We start from the raw sequence: 16463 nt of genomic DNA on the forward strand, positions 1-16463 counted from the left end.
GCGAGGCTGCAATCGCCATCTTGCCAGCCCTGTCCGTAAGTCATTCTTCTTTAGAGCCGAGCTTGTCCCTATTGATGTAACACACTTATTCCAAGTTCCTTATTTTTACGAAGTCATTATTCCCCTCGGCAGACTTCCAGCGGCTGCGACCTTTAGATCCCTCAGGCGGTAAAATCTTAACCTTTGACACCTTGCGAATAGTTAACGATTTACCATTCTAGTGCAAAAGCTGAACAAAGTGGGTGGAGAGACGATTTTTAGATTCTGTGGGATTGTGCACATTTCCCCCATCATTCTCAGCCTTCCACCTCACGGCCCCTTGCCTTCATGACCGGGAAGCCGCACTCCGAAGGGACAGCCAGCGAGACTTTACGTGTCTTTCTCAGTTACCCTCCACGTTTGTGAGACGGGACCTCTCACTGGCCCTTGAGAGCCAGAGTCGGCTAGACAGGTGGGCAGTGAGCACCTCCCAACCCTCCCCGGCGCTAGATCACAGGCATGCTCAGGTGCCTGACGTTTCCACGGATTCTGCGCAGTTAAACACAGGCTCGCGGCTGAGCCCGTCTAGTATCAGCCGAGCCATCTCCGGGCCAGACTTGCTTGCCTCTCCGTCCCGTTCTGCTCTGAGAGTTGACAAACCTGACCTCTAAGGTTGCCTGGCCCCTAATTTTTTTTTTAACTTCCGGAAGGTTTAACTCTTACGTTGAAGGTTCACCTGCTGTTTTTCTGTCTACATTCTAAGTTAGCTTTCTTTTTATTTTAAAGAACTACATTATTTCCCCCTTTCTGTAACCCCACCCCCTCCATCTTCTCCTATGCCCCACCTCATCCCTCTCAAGTTCATGGCCTCTTTTTGATTATTATTGTTTTACACACACACACACGAATATATAAATCCAATCTGCTGATCTTTTAGTGTTAACTGTGTGTGTGGTTTCAGGGGTGACGACTTGGTGTTTGAGAACCAATGAGGAGGCTTGTCTCTTGGAAGGACTAATTCTCCCTCTTCAGAAGTCATTAGTTGGCTGTGGTCCTTTGTCTGAGGATGGGCCCCGGAGATTTCTTCCATGTTAGCACAACTATTGGTGATACCCTTTTTCTTGTCTCTCATGGCATCTCAGAGGGCTGTAAAACTAATTCTCAAGCCAGCATCACCACCCAGCCCTGCGGCGTGTGAGAGGGTAAGTAAAATCAAACACACAAACAAACTAACAAACTATCCTTTCCAGGATGACCGGATGAAGCCAGGCTTTCCTTATGACCCTGAGGCTCACAGCCATTCACTGTGTACTGAGCAGCTATTGCAAAGCAAAGCCTCTCTCTGCAAGTCTCTATGATCCAAAGATACTCTTGACTGGCAAAGTCCCTAGAGTGCCTCCCCTTTGGCTTCAAGCAAGCTGGGTTCCCTGGAATGGTAGGTGAGCTGGGTTCAAATCTCAAGTGTGGCACTTCCTAACTGTGTGAACTCTCGAGAGCTACTTCGCCTCTCTGGGCCTTATATGCATCTTCTGTAAAGTGTAGAGACTATTCAAGCCAGTCACTATCTCAGGCTGCCTTATGGGTCTATAAGGCAGAAAACTAATCGTTGGGATTTTGTAAATAAGCACAGCCCTTCCTGCTGGTAGAAAAGGGAAATTGCCTGTGCTGAAACACATTCCTTCTCTAGTCAGAAAAAAAAAAAAAATGACAGCTCTTTGGCCATCGCAGTCACCATTTGCTCTTGAATGCTGTCCCCAGAAGTGACTGTGACTGTGGTCAGCCCAGGGCTGACTCTGTAGGCTGTCACTGTCACTGAGGATAAGGAACCAGTGCTTTCTTGGGAGGAGGAGGAGGGGGTCATGGTCTATGCATTGCTTTAGCCAAGTGACCAGGAGAAGGCCCAGTCAACAAAGAGGCTTCCTGTAGACAACATTCAAATAACTTCTGATTTTCCCCCCTTATATAGCCTATAGTTATAGACTCCACCGACATTCTGAAATATGTCACCATTTTTAAAGAGAGGTGGTACTGTGAGGTGTCATTTCTGTTGGTACCTCCATCATGCATTTTCCCCTGTGAAAAGCCCTTATAGACCCCACCCCCAGCCCACACCTTCTCCTTCCCAGAACCTCATCCCACCAGAAAAAAAAAAAAAAAAAACAAAAAACAATGCTCTCCAGTTTTCAGGGCCCTCCTGGAACCATTATTTGTTCCTTAAGAGGGTGGCTTTTAATTCCACTTAGGTGAGCGCCTGGCTTTCATCCTCCCTCTTTGCTGCTATGGCAACCAACGTACTGGCAACATGACTGGAAGAGCATGCATTCTTCTTCCACAGAGCTGAGGAAAAGTGGGGAGAACTCCCAGGGAGAGGAGACTGTTCCACCACCTTTGTGAACAGCTGATAAAAAGACGCCCGGCTGGCTTCAGGACCATGGAAAGCTCCGAGGACGGGGAAAGCTGCTGGAGGAAGGAGGACCCAAGAGGGAGGAGGGAGGAGGAAGGTAGTGAGGTAAGGGAGAGAGAAGGGAAGGGGAGGGAGGAAAGGAACAGTTAGTCTTCGCTTCTCCAGAGAGCGGAATATTGGAGGTGGGGGCTGTATTTGTTCCCTCTACCAACAGAGACCTTTGTCATCAATGTGAATTCACAGTTTCCCAAAGCCTGCTGGGGAGGGAGGGAGCAGCCTCCCAGCTCCTGGAACCTTCTTTCTGCTCCTGCAGAATCACTCTGTGCAGGCTTTGAGTCCTGGCTTATACTTTTAAAGCTTATCACCAAACAATTCGAAGACACATTCAATCTCAAGGCCGACTGAACTACCCCCACGCCTGTTGTTGCGGGAGGAGGGGAGGGGAGCTCATCAGGCTGAAGCACCGGACTTACAGCCAGAATCCAGACCTCCCAACTCTGGAATTTCTCTGAGTTGCCCGGGGTTTCCCTCGATAGACCTCAAAAAATGCTGTCCCGGTCAGATGTAACCCAGTGTCCCTGCTCAGCACCTGAGCAAGCCTGAAAGCCTGAGAGTGGAGCCCCAGAATCCAACAGTCAGAGGCAATGGTACACCTCTGCAATCCCAGCATGCTTACAGCAAGATGAAAGGCAGAAACAAACCAGAGAATCACCCAGAAGCTCATGGGTCAGATAGCCCGGTGTCTTAGCTAGTTTTCTATCGTGGTGATAAGCCACCACAATCAAGGAAACTTATGAAAGAGAGTGTTTATTCGGCTTTTGGTTCCAGAGGGTTAGAGGCTGTGATGGTGGTGCAAAGGCATGGCGACACACACACACACACACACACACACACACACGTACACACTCACACCTTTTTAAATAATACATTGAATGGTCTTAAAAAGAAACAAACCAGGGCTTTGTTACAAAGATGCAAAAGTGTATGGAGAGGCCTGGGACTCAGGAGAGCCCTGAGGAGTGGGCAGCAGATGCTGCTCCCTCCCTACCTGCCCTGCAGGGCTTCTCTCTGCACTCCCACACTCCTGTGACAGCAGCCAGCAGGGCAGCCCACACACCCAAAGCACCACTCAGCTCTCATTCTCCATCACAATGCACAACTTTCCAGGAAAACACCCTTCCCCTGGAGGTCCCTGGTGGCTCATTCACTGTGGCCAGGGAGTGTGTGTGGCAATGAGCACCACCACGCAGAGGCATTGTTGCTCACAGCCAGACAGAAACCACTCACAGGTCAGTAAGCTGGACAATCGCGACGCGTCCAGGAGAAGGGTGCAGCCGACAGGAGAGGGTCTGTCCGTTGTGAGAGGAAGTGGGGGGGGGGGAGTGGGAGGTGAGGGAGGGAGCTAAGCCGAACCTGTGGCTGGGTCAAAGCACCCACACACACTGCGCACCACTGAAATGGCCCCTGTGAAGTGCGAAATAAAAAGTGCTAAGGCAAAATTATAGTCATCAGTTTAATTGAGTGAAATTGGCTGCACATTAATATTCATGATTATTAGAGCAGCTAATTTTCCTCTTTATAGAAAGCAAATGGAGGTTCGTTTCAGCTGCAACATTTCTCCTCCCGTAGGTTTCTGTGGGGGAGGAGGATAAATGACATGGCCCTTGGAATCAGCCATCCATTTCTGAATGCTCTTGCATGATTGTCAAGGGCCTTTTAATGGCTTTGACCTCTGAGAGGGGACTGGGTAGAAGTAGCTTATGAATATATATATATATTTTTAAATGCACCCACAGGCCTCTAAGACAGGCCTCCTAACAGATCAGGCCAGGCCACCAGGAGAGGCTCAGCCTGTGTACTCTATTGTCCTGCAGCTCCCCAGAGAACTCACAACCAGGGCAGTGGCCACAATAGCAAATCCAAACCCTGGAGGGATGGGGATGAGATGCACACCTGAGCCCCCTAGCAAGGTGGAAGACCAGGATGGCCACTGGGGCAGCTCTAACAAGAAAATGGTTCCAACAGTCCAGTGATGAAATCTAAGGAGGATAACAGATCTTCAGCCATCCCTGAAAGGAGGTGGACTGAAGGAGCTAGAGAGAGAAGCAGGAGTTCGTCATCCACGAGACTTTCATCTAGAGAAAGGACATGTAGAAAACACACACACACACAAACACACACTGCATTTGTCCACTGGGGGGCCTGTCATGACATGCCAATAGCAGCAAAGACATCTGACACCAAGATCTTTGTTCTAGGTATGTTCTGCTAAGTTGAAGCAGGACTCCCTTGAGAGGCCTGATGCCAATGATTCTTCAGGCAAAGGACCATCTTGCTCCAGGAAGGAAGGAGTACTCAAAGAACCACAGAAGTCAAGAGACAAGAAAGCTTGAAGGGACCTTCACTGCCCAATGAGGCAATTTAAGCATCAAAATTAATGACAGTACCAACAGATTACAACCCACTCAATGAAACAGCAAAGAACAATTCTCTTCTCACATACATAAATGAATAAATGAAGTGAACATTTGATGGCTCATAAAAGATTTAGCCTTAGCCAGGTGCAGTGGCACAGGCCTTTAGTCCTAGCACTCAGGAGGCAGAAGCAGGTGAGTTTGAGGACAGCCTGGTCTACATAGTGAGTTCCAGAACAGCCAGAGCTCCATAGTGAGATCCTGTCTCAAAAGAAGAAAAGAAAGATTAGCTTCAAAGACTTTTGTTTTGTTTTTTAACATGTATGAGTGCTTTGCCTGCATGTATGTTTGTACACCACATTAGTGCCTGGTGCCTACAGAGACCAAAAGAGGGCATCATATCCCCTAGAACTAAAGTCACAGGTTGCTGTGAGCCAACATATGTTTCTGGGAACCCAACTGAAGTCCTCTGCAAGAGCAGCCAGTGCCCTCAACTGCTGGGAAAGAAATCCTCACCATGACACCCTCTGTGCAACACACCTCTTAATTAGGAGATCAAAGTGACCATCACTAGTGACAGGATATCTAAAAATCACAGGCCACCTGTCAGGACCCCAAGAGGACAAGACATCTCTCTCCTGCCATTCTCCTCAGAGATGCACCAGCTGGGACATAATCACACAGAAACAGACAAACACACACGGGGGGGGGGGGCGGTTTCCAGGCAGTGGCACCTGTTCCCTTGTAAACTGTCCAAGTCAAACGACACAGTGACACGTGCTTGTAGCCCCAGTACCCAGACAGAGCCAAGAGTGAGTTCACAGCCAACCTGGAATACACAAGACCCTCTTACAAAAGCCAAACAGTGTCTGGTCCAGGTCACAAGTGTCAAACAAAGACTAAGGAATGTTCCAGATTGAAAGAGACTCAAGAGACAGTACATTGTACTGATGGTCCTGTCATGACCTTGATCTGTGACCTACTGTACTCATAGGACATCATATTAGCAGCTTGTTTCTCAGTTTCCTCAGGGGTGGAGGTAAGAGGACACCAGAATCGAACTCTCTACTTATTGTCTCCTGTATTGGGGATTGAACCTACGGCCTCCCAGGTACTAGGCAAGTCTTCTGACAATGAGCTACATCCCCAGGCCCCTGCTTTCCACCACCATGGTAACTGTTCATTTGGGGCCCATTATATGCTGTGCAACATCCATAACTGCTTCTGTTTATCATCATCCTAGAAAATCATGTGGTGGGCTCCCATTTCACAGGTGAGAAAATTGAGGCTGAAAAAAGGTAAGCCCCTACACAAGACCATTACTTCTCTCTGGTGTTCATTGGAGGTCAGTTTATGCCAAAACCTGGGCATAAACTGAAGAAGAGAATAATCATGTTCTTCCCCCATGACGTGGACAGTCCAGGGGGGATGACAGGGCATAGCCAGAGTGCAAACAAGGAGATGGTCCCCAACAGTGATGAAGGCCACAAAGGTACAACATGGGGCTGGGAAGGAAGCTAACACAGGGATGGGGGTGGGGGGCTGGGGAGGTCATGTGAACACATGGGGCCTCAGATTTCAGCTTCTAAGTCAGCTGGCAAGCATGGCATAATGAGACGTGGGTAGTGCTCCTGTGGGTGCGGGGGGGTGGGGGGGGAGGAAGGATTTCGTTTATGACCTCCGTTCGCTTTTGACAAGATCTCACTCTAACCCAGGCTGACCTGGAACCCCTTGTGATTCCCAGGCTGGTCCCAAGATCATGACAGTCCTCTGACCTCCCAGGTGTGATTTGTATCTCAAAGGAACTGGGTAGAGAGGGATGAGTTGAAAGAGGAGGAAACAGGGGTACAATAAGCACGGCCACGGCATCACCAGAATCAACGTCCCAACCCCACTACCGTCTGGCCACTTTCTGGACACTATTTTTAAAAAGGCATTGTTTTTCACGTTATGTGTGGGGGTGTTTTGCTCCCCTGTATGTGTGTGTGTATACCATGTGTGTGCCTCGTGAGGGTCGGAAGAGGGTGTTGGATCCCCTAGAAGTGGGGTTCCAGACTGTTGTGACCAACCATGTGGGTGCTGGGAACCCAACCCAGGTCCTCTGCAAGAGCAGCCAGGGTTCTTAACCACTAACTCTCTCCAGCCACTTGTAGAACACCTGATGGACACCTGTAGAAGGTTCTGTGGGTATCTCGCACCCTTCTACACCCACTGCATCTGGATACCCAAGACAGCTGTGCAGTGCCCAGAATGAGTGTTGCCCTGGCCACTGGGAAAGCATCCTTCGGCGAATGGCAAGACAGCATCGGTAGACAAACATCTAGTGTTGCTAGAATGCTTTCTTCTGCTCAGGAAACCATTAGCCAGTGACGCAATTCACAGTCCTGGGGGGAGTCCATGCAAGGGGGTAGCTGAGAGGTTATTCGAAGTTCAGACCCCACCCCCCCAGCCCAGGTCCTCATCTCAGCCGAAGACAGAGGTGGCATACAATCCAGGCTCCTAAATGTCAGGCTGGGAAAGACCCCAACTTTGTTTGAAAGCACCCCCACCTCCAGCTTGGCCAACGGAATCCACAGCGATGTTGGCGGTGCTCCACAGCATGACCACTGGCCACACAGGGCCACAGAACACTGAAAATGTGGTTTATGGGGCTGGGTTCTTTTCATTGTGTTTTGCTTTTCATTGTAACTAATTTTAATGCATTGAAGTGTAAGTGGCCCTGAGAGGCTGATGGCTACCATTCTGGACGATGGGGGCAAAATCCCAAGGCAGAACACACGAACACCTTCATGCAGCAACTAAGTTCTCCAGGGAAAGCTGAGCTGACCTCTGTCACATGTCCTCGGTGACAAGTGTCTACCTGCAAGGCTCAGATCTTCCGAGAACTGTGTGCTGGCCTGCATGGCTATCTCCCCTTCCTACCCATGGTTCCCCCTAAGAAGAGAGTCTTCCCCGAGTGACTCATCCTGCGGTCTTCTAAAGCGCCCTTCTGCCTGAGCCCAGGCCACTCTGCAAGGCTGGGGAAGAAGTCAGAGCTACTTCTTGCCATTTTGGGGACATCTAAATGCAATCTGCCTCCTACTGAGGGCCCTGGAGCAGCAGGAGGAAAAGCCTGCTGTGGGGCCAGCTGGACACCATGTGGCCAGGTCTGTTACAGCCAGTGAAAGCCTTGGCGATGGTAAAGGCAGGCTTTTGTGTACCCTGAAGAGTGTTTTGTGAGAGCTGAATAGAAAGAATTTATTCTCTAACATCAAGCTGTGATAGTCCTTAAGTGGTGACTCCCAGCAACCCTCAGCCTAGGCTGTTCTCCCTCTGCCTTTGGATCCATACCAAGCCTCACCCTTGAGCTTCCCAGCTCAGCTGAGTCCATCCTTTGCCCCTCCCCCAGCCCAGCCCAACCCCATCCTGTAATGAACAGGCCTTGTCTGAGAAATTCTGGATTCTGTTCTTCCCCCTAACCCCTGCTCTCACCCACCCTGTCTTGAACAGGCTAGGCCATGTTGGGTTGCTCTTACAATCCACCAAGCCAGTGACCGAACAACCAAGGCTCATGACGCATGCAACCAGGACACATGCTCCGAGTCCCTTGCTGCAGCCGCCACCTCCAGCTGTGGCCTGTGAGGGAGGGATTGTGCTGTGCAGCATCCTTCGGCAGAGGTTCTGAGTGCCATCCCAGAACCAGCTGCATGGCCTGCCTTGGAACGACAGCCTCTGTGAGCTTTGGATGCACACAGAAAGTTACCGCTGACACGGGCCTGAGCTGTTTCTGAGAGGTAGGGAAACTGAGGACAGAAGCAGAGCTGACAACCACGGCACAAATCCAACAAGGGAGGTTCTAGTAGTGAGCTTGGTACTCGCACGAGCCCTCTGCCTCTCAACAGCGACACCTGCTGGTCCAGAAGAGCCATCGACTGAAGAGCCCAGGTGAGAGCTCAAGAGATGCTCTCCCAGCTCCCTGCCTAAGGCGGCAGGCAACAGCCACAGCCAGGACAGCATCTTAGATGAGACACCACCAGAACGCTACACAGTTTTCTCAGTGGCTCATCAGGGGGCTCTGTCACAGTCATGTCACTGATCCTAACACGGCCGAGTCATTGACACTCCCGCCAAAGACCTACAGGATGAGTCAACGAGACATTCCACAGGATTCCACAGGATTCTACTCACAATCATCCCACCATCTCCGGGCAGGGGGCATGGAGTGTGGGCACCGTGGATTCAGTGTCCTTGTGGGCACTGTGCTGTTGTAGGTCGAGCCCCTTGGGGCAGGTGTTGTGGGGACACACACAGCAGTGTGTCCTCTCCTCCAGCTGTTGGCCGTACGCTGGCAGAGGGGATGGCTGATGCTCAGTAAAGCATTCATTGAATGAATAAAAACAGAATAAATAAAAACAGAGGAGGATGACATTTGGGGGTCTAATGAACTCCAATCATTTTTTTTTTTTTATCTTTGATGGCTAGTGGCTGCTGCTACACTGCTTGGATGATGACACACTTGGGGAATCGCTGGACATTCTATGGTGTCACCTTCTGTGAGATAAGGCTCGTGCCGTCCGTGGGGTGCGGGTTTGAGGACACAGACATCTTGGCTACCCCATCTCACTTCACTGTTGCCATCCGCCCCCAGGAGCATCACCGTTGAGAGTGTGGCTCTAGAATTGGCCCCCAAACCCGATCTTTCACAGCTGCGTTGCCCAAGCTCCTCAGTTTCCCCATCTAGGAAATGGGCACTCAATGCCATGCTCAACCACTGTGTTACTTGTGTCTCTCTTCACTGTGACACGATGCCCGAGAGCAGTGAGGTGAGGGGAGGGCTCATTCTGGCCTCAGGGATTCAGAAGACGTGGTCTGCCCTCGTGAGGAAGTTCATGCTGGCTGAGGCCCAGCCTTCAGCAGATCCAAAAGCAGAGAGCAGACTGGCAGTGTGTGGGGCTGTGAGGCTCATCCCAGAGCCCCAAGTGTGAAAGCTAGGTCTCGGGTCCCAAAGGGCCCCCTTGGAGTTTTTGGTCAGGGTTACCCAAGAGACTCCCGGAGCATTGTAGATGATTGCTATCTCCTAGAGGTAGAAGTCTCTATTGCTGAAGACACCGTGAACCTCAGACACAGGGGACCCTGATCTAGAACCTGGATGACTCCTCCCTGAGGACTAGCTTTCATGGTACCAGAAGGTGTCATGCAAGCTTCCAAAGGTGGGAAGCAGCCAACCTCTGTCCTACCCTGCCATGCTGCCTATGGACTATAACAATGATCAGCGCGGCAATGATATCGCTAAGGGTGCAATAGTGGCACTCATACCTTGGCAGTTACCGACCGCTCTCTAATTGACTTAAGGCCCAGAGAGAAACCAGTAAGCCACCTACCCAGGACTAATGAAGTCATTTGTAGGAGAACCTACAAATGCCTCTTTACTAAACCAGCATGATCCCTTAACTCCATTCTGAAGATTTATTTATTATTTATATAGCATTCTGCCTGCATGTGTGCCTGCTCACCAGAAGAGGGCACCAGATCTCACTGTAGATGGTTGTGAGCCAACATGTGGGTGCTGGGAATTGAACTCAGGGCCTTTGGAAGGGCAGCCAGTGCTCTTAACCTCTGAGCCATCTCTCCAGCACCCTAACTCCATTCTAAATGTTTGTTCTTATACCCATGTATAGATGTACTGCTCACCCGCATCAATGTACTCTTTGTAACAAATGGAGACCATTACAGAGAACCACAACCAATCAAAACGAGAACTGTGGAGCCCAGTCCCAATGGACACATCCACAACAGGATTCCTGCACCCGGGGCTAGGTGGACATCTCAGAAGAGGGGCCAGGGAGAGCACAAGAGCAGGAGGGTCTGGGAGCTTGCCTTGAGGCTGAGTCTCCTAGGACTGTCAGAAGCCACACATGTGAGATCTCATGCACATGGCTGCCCAACATGACCTGAACGAGAAAGATACTAATAGACATGCTAAGGCAGACATCAAAAAGTTCACAAGGCTTCAGCCTCAGACAGAGCACTGCAGGCAAGTACGGGTTGCTGAGGGCAGGAGAACCAGCTGGAGAACAAATGACCAGGCCTGGAAACATACATCCAGGGAACATTATGCGGACTGAGCATTTATGCATTTAGGAATATGTGATAATTTAAAAAAAAAAAAAGCAAGAGGTGGGCGTACAGGAGGGACTGGAGGGACAAACGGTGTAATTATTATCTCAATGATTTAAAGTTTATTTTTTAAAGTTAAGGCCTGAGGGTCGTGAGGGAGGTGGCTCAGCAGACAAAAGCACTTGCCAAAGGACAAGCTGACTGCCATCATCGGGGGAGCTGCCCAGCACCACTCAGCTGTCCCTGATGTCTTGTCACGGCAGCATGACTTGGGTGGGAATGCATGGGGGGAAATGCTGACATCACAGGGCCCCTTGGTCAGTTGGTCAGCTGGGAGCAGAAGGACGCGAGACCAGGAGGACACAGCCTGAGTCCTCCAGGACTCCAGAGAACCCAGGGAACTAGGCACTCCTTCCCTGCTGTGATAAAGGATGGGGGGGACACCTCCGTCCCCCCTAAGATACAGATACTGACACCACTTCATATGCCCAGAGAAACTGCCAGCCGAGAAGCACCAAATTATTTACAGTGTACTTCCAGAACTCAAAGAAGCATTGAACTTTTTTTTTTGCACAGGCCTGAAACCAAAGCATAATTTATAACAATACATCAAACTTAGCAGTACATAAATTCTCCCCGCCTTACAAAAACACACCGAGAATTGCTTGCTCTCCGCAAGTGAATCAAGGCCAGCCTGAGTTCACACATCACAGGGACGAGGCTGCTTCTGCTGGAGATGATTTCCATAGTGGCGGAGGGAGCAATTAACATGAGAAGCAGAGAAGCACCCACAAAGCAATCTGTGGAGACCCACCCAGATCTGCCCACGGTGAGCTGACCCAAAATTAGTCTCCTCTTACTAAACGTCTGTCCTTGGTGCCTGATGGAACCAAGGACCGTGCTGGGAAAAAAATCTAAGGGCGGGAACTATATATATCTAGGTTCATGCACCATTCACCATTGTATCCTAAGTACATAGTAGCTGCTCAATAAATACTGGTTGTGAGGAGGTAGGAGAGGGGAAAAGAGAGAGGGAGGGAGAAAGCGAGAGGGGGAAGGAGGGAGGGAAGAGGCTTCTGCAGGATGCACGTTTCCTGTTGCCACAATGCTGCTGTGCAGCAAGCATAGCAGGCTCTTTTCTCTTTACTCTCAACCCCACTTCCTCAACTCCTTTCCCTGCTGTAAACACCAGTAGAAATGCCCCCTTATTCCTAGGCCTTCTACCCCCAACAACAACAACAACAACAACTAGTCATCCGGTAGAAAGCCCACTGTCACTTTTGATTTTGTCTTACGTCATCATCCCGCTTGCTCATCAGCCTTCCTAACTTACCAGCACCACGGGGCAGCTCTCTGTCACCACGGTACTGTGCGTCTAGTGTATATTAGTCAGGATTCCCTAAAGAAATACAACAGAGAGAGAGGCAGGTGCTGTGGGTTGAGATAGCGGAGGCTGCACGGCTTGCATGACAACGCCCAGCATGAACCGGGCATGGTGGCATCCACCTACAACCAGCAGTCAGGAGGTGGAAGTAGATAAACCGGGAGTTCAAAGTCATCTTCAGCTACACAGAACGTGTTCAACGTTATCTGGGCCCCCTTTGCCCATTCAAATTGACACCTAGAATTAACAGGTCTGTCAGATGAAAAGCCAGTGGGGTCATACAGTCTGGGGTCATCACAGGGTCCTGGGGTCCTGAGTTAGGTTGGGTTGGGTGGGTTCTCTAGAACCAGGCAAAAGATTGATATCTTATTAGGGTTCGTTCAGAACTCAACCAAGGCAGGAACCTGGAGGCAGGAGCTAATGCAGAGGCCACAGAGGGTGCTGCTTGCTGGCTTGCTCCCCATGGCTTGCTCAGTTTGCTCTCTTATAGAACCCAGGACCACCAGCCCAGGAGTGGCCCCACCCATAATGGGGCTGGGCCCTCCCCATCAATCACTAATTTAGAAAATGCCCCACAGGCTTGCCCACGGCCTGATCTTATGGCTGTATTTTTTCAGTTGAGGTTCCCTCCTCTCAGGTGACTTATACCTTGTGTCAGGTTGGCGTAAAAACTAGCCAGGACAGGGAGCACATGTGGAGGTCAGAGAACGAGCTGGGTGCGAGGCCTCCTCAGCTCCCACCTTGTTGGAGGCAGGTCTCTCATTCTCTGCTGCGCATGCCAGTCTACCTGGCCCGTGAGCCTCCTGTCTAAATGGAGGTGTGCTGAGGTTGCAGAAGCCGGGGGTACCACATTCTGAACGTTTCCGTGTTTACGTGGCAATCACTTTACCCATGGATCCCAGCCCCGGGTTGTCGGTTTAAGAGAAGGTTGCCTAGGCACTCCACTTACATCTGGTTTTCCCTGAGAACTCCCACCAACCTCTCTGATTAGGGCCGAGCTCATTTCCCAGTAACTAAAGGCATTTCCTCGGCTCCTTCCTCGTTTCCAGACTCCTTTGGGGTCTGGCCAAAGCCCTCCCAGGAAAACTCACTGAAAGAGACACCATACATACTGAAAAGCCTGGCTTCCTTGGCCGGCAGGCGACTGTGTTCATTTCCACAGCTCCCATTACTATGACAACGATGAGCTTCCTAGCACAGAGCTTTCTGGGATCCGGATGAAGCAAAGGTAAAGAGTGGTGTGGAACCCCTCTGCCCAGCCCTGGGCATGGCGAGCAGATGAAGGAGAAGGTCTGAAGATGCCAGAGATTATGGGGTGGCTCCTCTGGGACCCCAGTGCCTCCTGATTTACTGTCCCCAGGCAGAAGGAGAGATCCCCTAGTCAGGTCCTGGGGAGGCTGCGGGCACACTGACCACCTGAGCCAGTCCCCATGTCCATGGGCTGCATCTTTAGGCTTTTCCAGCCGTTTAAAAGTCATCCCCATTCATAGCTCGGGAGATGGTCACCTGTGGGAGTTTCCGAACACCCCTGCAAAGGCCTCCCGGCCTGGATCAGGAGCCTCGACCACTCGGCAGAATTCCTGCTGGGCCTGATGAAGGAAGGGGCGCAGGTGTACGGTCAGAGGCTCCAAGATGACCCTGATGGCCCTGCCTCATGATAACTCTCACAGGGAAACCCCCCCCCCACACACACACACACATTACACCAAGAGCAAAGGAGACAGCATGTGGCTTCCAAAGATGAATCATAACAGATACTCTCTCTGCCTCCTCCCCCCAAAAAAATACTTGGGAAACAGAGGCAGGCAGACCTCTGGTCGGAGCCATACAGTAAGATCCTGCCTCAAGAAAGACGAAAACAAAAACATTGCTCTGTTTTTGGTTTTAGAGACCGGGTTTCTCAGTGTAGCCCTGGAACTCCCTCTGTAGACCAGGCTAGTCTCAGAGTCAGATCTGGCTGTGCCTGCCTCCCAGTGGAGGGGCTGAAGGCGTGTGCCACCACTTCTTAACAGAGGCACCACTGTCTCAACGGTCCAGCTGAGTGCTCTTTTTTTTTTTTTTTTTTTTTTTAAATGATGTATGTGGGCAACCTCATCTAGGTTTGTCCTTTAGAACCACGACGTCTACCCCCACTGGAAAAACCTGACAGATGTGCGAAAACACGAAGACTTGTGTTTGGTTTTTCATAATGAGCACATTTTTTTCACACAGCCATTTTTCTAGGTTCTTTGTCATGTGTCAAGGTAAGCATTTAGGAACAAACAAAACAAACAAAAAAACCTCCTACTCCTACCTGTGCCGCAAGGAGGCAATTCTACATAATACAGAATGCTTAAGACAGAGAAAGCCAACTTTTCAATAGCACTTCAGGGACCGTATTTTCTGCACTCAGCACAGCCCAGTGCAGAGAGAGCACAGCAAGGAAAACAAAAAAACAACAACAACAAAAAAAACGCTGCAGCGTCTCCAGAGGGACTGGAGCAGAAAAGCCATTCCAGGGGAGCTACCGCCCCCTGGTGTCCAGACAGCAGAACACCCAGTGCCCTGATGCTCCCTCTCGCTTTCCCGCTCCCCCCCGCGACCCCCCGAACATTTTGTGGGTTTGGGTTTTGTTACTGTTACATTTCACATTTCTTATTCAATATATTTTGATCATACTCCCTTCCACCCCTTCACCCCTTTGCCACACACACACACACACACACACACACACACACACACCCCAAGCCTCCAAGATCTGCTTCTCTCAGATTATAAACTGGCCCACAGACACACTCACTGTTTAAAATTCTGGCAATTTCACCTAACGATCCAGGCTTGATGAGTCTTTTGAGAACCTGGGCTTTACAGGAGCCAACTGTCAGACTGGACCCAGCATAAAAGTTGTGGGCACCTTCGGAGAGAGCCCTGTGCTCTCGGCTTCCTCACAGTCCCAACCCCTCCCCAGTGTGTCTCCCTCATTGGCAGGGCCCTCAGAACTTCTGGATTTACCTCTGGTGGCCTAAATTCATTAGAGGCTATTTATGTCGGTCTCCCGAGAAGCCCTGGAGAGAGGAGGGCTCTAAGCGTGGCGATTTTATGTCTGAGTGCCTCTGCCCCTTAACTTGAGACAGTAAGCGACTTGCCTGGAGTGGTGGCCTTGCGGGGGGGAATGGTCATCAGTCTGGCCTGAGAGCCCTCTTTTCTTCTGTGACTGGCCTCTACACTAGTTGCCTCCCCTGGGGAAGGCTTTTACAATAACATTACTACTCAGGGCGTCAGAATGAAAACTCAGGGGATGCTGAGAAAGGATGCTGAAGGCCCTTGATCAAAGGTTAAACACAAGAACCACTGCGCTGGCTCCTGTGAGGCCAGCTTGGTGCATGCTAAGGCCGTGGTTCCCAACCTTAGGAATGCAGTTACTACATTGTAACCTAATGCTTAATACAGTCCCTCCTGCTATGGTGACCCCCAACCAGAAGATCATTCTGTTGCTACTTCGTAACTGTAATTGTGCTACTGTTATGAATTGCAATGAAAAATTTAATATGCTGCCCCCGTGGGGGTCCCTGCCCACAAGTTGAGAACAACTGAGCTAGAATTTCCTGGAAGGAAGGGAACTCAATTGAGAAAATGTCTCCGTAAGATCCAGTTGTAGGGCAGTTTCTTAATTAGTGATTGACAGGGGAGAGCCCAGGCCATTTTGGGTGGAGCATCCCTGGGCTGGCAGTCCTGGGTTCTATAAGGAAGCAGACTGAAGCCAGGTGGCGGTGGCACACGCTTTAATCCCAGCATGGGGGAGGCAGAGGCAGGCAGATCTCTTAAGTTCGAGGCCAGCTCGGTCTACAGAATGAGTTCCAGGATAGCCCAGAACTACACAGAGAAACCCTGTCTCAAAAAACAAAAAACAGGGCTAGAGAGATGGCTCAGAGGTTAAGAGTACAGGCTGCTCTTCCAGAGTTCCTGAGTTCAATACCCAGCAACCACATGGTGGCTCACAACCATCTATAACGAGATCTGGTGCCCTCTTCTAGCATGCAGGTGTACATGCAGACAGAACTGTATATATGAGAAATAAATAATAATAAATAAATATTTTAAAAAAAGGACAAAGACCACAGGCCAAGCAAGCCATGAACAAGCCAGCACGCAGCACCCCTGCACCAGCTCCTGACTCCAGGTCCCTGCCCTGTCTCAATTCTTTTCC

General features: G+C 50.4%; 1 long non-coding RNA gene across 1 annotated transcript; it reads left to right on the forward strand.

The window, feature by feature from the left end:
- The first annotated feature begins 1122 nt into the window (after positions 1–1122).
- Positions 1123–4907, forward strand: LOC129676122 (uncharacterized). The gene is made up of 3 exons (XR_008720023.1): positions 1123–1181; positions 2315–2488; positions 4642–4907. It is a non-coding gene; the product is annotated as an uncharacterized LOC129676122 (long non-coding RNA).
- Positions 4908–16463: the final 11556 nt, after the last annotated feature.

The sequence above is a fragment of the Psammomys obesus genome, unplaced genomic scaffold (assembly GCF_907164565.1).
Source record: "Psammomys obesus unplaced genomic scaffold, mPsaObe1.curated_primary_1811, whole genome shotgun sequence".
NCBI lineage: Eukaryota > Metazoa > Chordata > Mammalia > Rodentia > Muridae > Psammomys > Psammomys obesus.